This window comes from Procambarus clarkii, chromosome 8, assembly GCF_040958095.1.
Source record: "Procambarus clarkii isolate CNS0578487 chromosome 8, FALCON_Pclarkii_2.0, whole genome shotgun sequence".
In the NCBI taxonomy this organism is placed as follows: Eukaryota; Metazoa; Arthropoda; class Malacostraca; order Decapoda; family Cambaridae; genus Procambarus; species Procambarus clarkii.
The window spans coordinates 51,073,718-51,078,980 of record NC_091157.1 but is presented as its reverse complement, the minus strand read 5'-3'; positions in this window follow the sequence as shown (position 1 = coordinate 51,078,980).

Genomic DNA, 5,263 nt, shown 5'->3' with positions numbered 1-5,263 from the left:
TTGGTGATATTGTTGGAAACATGAAAGATATCATGACAGGAAATGGGAACAAACCCATTATTTGTATTAGTGCAGGGGGTAATGATGTTGGGCGAGTTAGGAGTGAGGAACTAATAACAAGTCACTTGAACTCCAAACCTTTCCAGATATCCTAAAAAGAGCGAGAGTAACCCCTGTACACAAATGTGGTGATCTTACAGATGTTAACAACTACAGACCTATATCAATCCTGCCTAACTTGTCACAAATTTTTGAAAAACTAATCTACAAGCAGCTTTACTCTTATCTAGCCAAACACAATATACTTAGCCAATATGGCAATCCATCACTCTTTGTAAAATCTCTTGTATGTACCTTACCTAAATAAATATTTGATTTGATTGATTTGAATACAGATTCAAAGGAACAATAGAATTAGGAGCAAGGGAGGAATCCCGATCATATGTGGCATTCTTCCAAGAAAGGGAGTGGGAAATGAATGGATGTCGAGGGCACTTCGTGTTTTTTGCAGGCTGGAAAGATATTGCAAATCTAATGCAATATCTTTCATAGACAACTGGGAACACTTCTTTGGAAGAAATGAAATGTATGCTCGGGATGGGGTGCATCTATCAAGGGCTTGGGTCGTTGCTGTTGCGAACTCGTTGGAACCAGTGGTTAGAGGTGTTTGTTTGGGTTTAAACTGTTAGTAGATAGAGGTATGGGAATTGATTTGGAGGAAGGAGATAATAGAAGTATGTGTTTGTGGGAGAAAGGAATTGGCAAAATGATCAGGGAAAGAGAAGGGCCTCAAAATAACAATTCACTTAGGGTATATTACACTAACAGTAGATGTCTAAGAAATAAAATAAACGAATTAAATGCTCTTGTCTGCACAGAAAAAATAGATATTATCATGCTTACCGAAACATGGATGAATGTACAGGCGATGAGTCACAATAACGTGGCTGAAGTATGTTGACCAATCGGAGTATGATTGATCGGCTGAAGTATGTTGACCAGATCACACACTAGAAGTTGAAGGGACGACGACAGTCGTCCCAATAAATAGACAAGAGAGAGCTGAGGAGGGAAGTAAGGTGTAGGGGATAGTAGTAATAATGAGAACTGCAGAGGGCCTATTGGCCCTTACGAGGCAGCTCCTATTATAAGCACCGAATGAGAAGGAGATAGTAATAGGAAAAAGAAGAGGATAGCAAGACAGGAGAAGACAATTAACAGAAAAAGGGGAGAAGAGAGAAAGAAAAGGAAAGAGAAAGAAAGATAAATGGAAGGGGTAAGCTTATGTTAAGTCACGTTTGTTAGAAAGATTAGAGCATTTGAGTATATACTGTGAAAGGGAAGAGTCCACAGCAACAAAGCCAGGACTCAAGTTCATGTTGGGTACATTGTGTATCAGAGCCGATTCTACAAGACGGCGTCTGTGTATAGTAGAAAAGTTAATTTTAAAATATTATTTTCCCGCGTTTGTTCCTTAATGTGTTGCGTAAGAATGCAATCGTCAATTAATTCTAGAAAATCTTCTGCTTCATTATTCCCTGTTTTGTTTAACCAGTTTATTCCACTAAAATTAAAGTTACCCATGACATAAATATTGTTAGAAATATCTAGATGCTCTAGATATTTCATCCCATAGATGCTTTGCTTCCATTTTGTCTAAATTTGGTGGCCTATATAAGAACATAAGAACAAAGGTAACTGCAGAAGGCCTATTGGCCCATACGAGGCAGCTCCTATCTATAACCACCAAATCCCACTCATATACATGTTCAACCCGCGCTTGAAACAATCGAGGGACCCCACCTCCACCACGTTACGCGGTAATTAGTTCCACAAATCAACAACTCTGTTACTGAACCAGTATTTACCCAGGTCGTTCCTAAAGCCACCCAAAAGGTGGCACGGGCATGAATAGCCCGTAAGTGGTGGCCCTTTTGAGCCATTACCAGTATCAAGAGCTGATACTGGAGATCTGTGGAGGCGCGAATGCACCCTGCATGACTGGAGATGTCTCCCTTGTGAATGTGTTAAGATGAAGATGAAGCCACCCAAAAGGTGGCACGGGCATGAATAGCCTGTAAGTGGTGGCCCTTTTGAGCCATTACCAGTATCAAGAGCTGATACTGGATATCTGTGGAGGTGCGACTGCACCCTGCGTGACGGGAGATGTCTCCCGTGGTTCCTAAATGATTGATTGATTGATAAAGATTAAGCCACCCAAGAGGTGGCACGGGCATGAATAGCCCGTAAGTGGTACAATTTTTTTTTTTCTCAGTGTTCTGAGGTTGCATTTAACCATCAAGCTGTTATCGTGGGGGAGGATACTGCTTCACAGTCTTTATGAGGGTGTCCAGCTGCTGGACACCTTTGTTGACCAGGAGAGTGGCTGTGTTGATGGCTTCAGGGTGGCCACTGCATGATTCAGGAACTCTTAAAGCTCTTCTAAGGTCATTGGTTGCTTCACATTCCAGAAGATAGTGAAGTAATGGCTTTTCTGTGACAGTTTGGCAGAAGATGCACTCTCTCTGTCGGGGTTCACCAATCTCCCAGTTGCATATGTAACCTAGACGTAGTCTATATAGCCTAACTGCTATTTCCCTGTGGATTCCTTTTGGGATATTTAACCTTTCTAATTTGGTTGCCTGAAGATACCATGTTGCAGAGGGCGAACCTTCAGCTATTCTCTGGTGTAGGTAGGCTTTGTTGAGATGTGAGAGTTTTTTATGATGATGTTTTTTTATGTTCTCTAGGCTGGGTTGAATTGTTTTATGTATCACTGGATGACGAGTTGCCAATTTAGCAATTTCATCAGCTTTTTCATTTAATGGGATTCCAATATGGGATGGGATCCAGTTTAAAGTTATGTTGAGGCCTTTGCCTTTAGCGACTGCTCCTTGATACAAAATGGTGGTAATTATTTCCACATTATCTTTCCACTGTTTTTGTCCAGTGAATTTGAAGTGCAGCTTTTGAGTCTGTGTGTATGATTGCATTTTGAGTGTTTTGTGCAATCACATATGCGAATGCCTGTTGTATGGCGAACAGCTCAGTTTGGGTTGATGATACTAGTCCTCCCAGTCTCCAATATGCCTGAACGCTGGTCGTGCAAAGAGCAGCGCCAGCACTCTCATTTTCTGTGTCCACCGATCCGTCTGTGAAGATGTGGGTGGCTCCTGCTACTGCTATGCTATACATTTGCTCTTCTATTATGCGCCTTAGGATTGTCGGATCATAGGCAGCCTTTTTCATTGGGAGACTTTCTATTACTATTTTGAAAGTAGGCTCTTCCCACGGCGCGGAAGGAGTGTAATTTGGGTGTGGATGATCACCCTCTCTATCAAGAATCATGTTTTTTAAATGTAGTCTGTTTAGGACTTTTCCTGCTCTTGCAACCCAAGAGTTTCCATTGTTTTGGCCTAGTCCAACCACCAAAGCCTGCCGTACTGGGATTGGATCAGAAGAAATAATTATCTTACTGATAATTGTAGCTGTCCTTTGTGATATTCTTTCTTGTAGAGAGGGCAAACCCGTCTCCAGTCTAAGAGTTTCAAGCCTGGTCCACATGGGGCTCCCAGTGCAGCTCTCATAGCATTGTTTTGGGCAACTTCAAGCTTTTTCCACTGTTGGTGTGATAGATTTGTGAGTGCAGGTGCGGCCTAATCGATCACTGATCTGACTGCCTGTACATAGTATGTGCGAAGGACTTGCAGATTGGCTCCTCCAGAAAGGGAGGTTAGCAACCTGAGGATTGCCGTCCGGGCCGCAGTTCGCTCTCTCAAGTATGTGACCTCAGCATTAAAATTCATGTGTGTGTCCAGGATGATTCCTAGATACTGATAGGTGTCGACCCATTCTATTGGTTGACCCTGTACTGTGAGTTGGATGTTGGGCTTCGCTATTTTTATGGGCATGGCCTTTGACTTTGAGGGGTTGAGTTTGATCCCAATCTGTTTTGCCTCTTTACTGATGCAGTCTAAGCATTTGGGTGCAAGGCGCGCCGCATCCCTTCCTTTTATGATGATGACAAGTCGTCCGCGTAGTTTAGCAGCCTGCAGTGATGTGGGAGTTTCAACCTCATTATTCTTTCCATTAAACAGTTGAAGAGAAGAGGGCTAAGAATACCTCCTTGCGGTGTACCATTTTCATGTCTTTTGTACTCAGAGACTGTGCCATGAAGTTTTACTCTTGCTTCTCTGTTTATGAGACAGTTTTTGGTCCAGGAGAGCAGGTTGCCTCTGACCTCTTTGTCAATGAGGCAGCAGAGAATAGCTGGGGCGCTAGCCAGTTCAAAGGCTTTTTCGAGGTCCAGGAATATCAGCATTCCTGGTCTGTCATTCAAGTGGGCTAACAGAGTTGTAATACATTCCACTGTGCCAACCCTCTTCTATAGGCATAACATATCATGATGCAGTTTAGGCATTTTCCACTCCAGTCTGTTGAGTGCCATTCTGTCAGCCGTCTTGGCTGCACAGCTTTGGAGAGAGATGGGCCTGGGATTAGCTGGATCTTTGGTTTTGGGATCGGCACTATGTCTGCTCTATTCCAAGCAGAAGGTCTAGTTTGAGAAGTCTGGCTAAATTAATTAACCTTAGGTATGCAGCGTCTCCCTCTGGGCCGAGGTTTCTAATCATTTTATAGGTTATTTTGTCGGCTCCAGGGATGTATCCTTGGAGTTTTTCTTAGCCCACTTGAGCTCATCCAGTGTGAAGGGGGCATTAGTGTCAGCGACTTCTTCACATGCTGTAAGGATTCTGTGCCACCTTTCTTCCTCTAGTCCGGTCTGTACTGCTAATACATCTGGTGGAAGTTGATTGCTGGCTGCTCTCTCTGCAAACCTGGTTGCCAGTACTTCGGCTTCCTGTTGAGGATCTTTGGGGTGTGGAGCTTTAGGTGTTTTATTCCCTTTGGCCCGGTGAATTTGCTGCCACATCTCCCCGAGAGAGGTGTGTTTATTCAGGTGTGAACACCATTCTAGCCACTTTTGTTCTTTTATTTGTCTGATCTCTCGATGTACATGTTCCTTGACCTCACAAAGTTAGATCCTGTTGCGGTCACTTGGCTGCTTTTTGTATAGCTTTCTTGTTCTATTGAGTCTATGGTTGAGTTCTTTGACACGTTCGCAATAGTACCAATGATCTTTATGGTGTCCGGTGGACTGTTTTTTCAGTGGGATTGAGTGGTTGGCTGCACTTTGAATCGCTTTGACAAATTCTTGTTCTGCCTGATTAATGTCTTCGGGAAGATCATAGTTTCTTTGCCACTC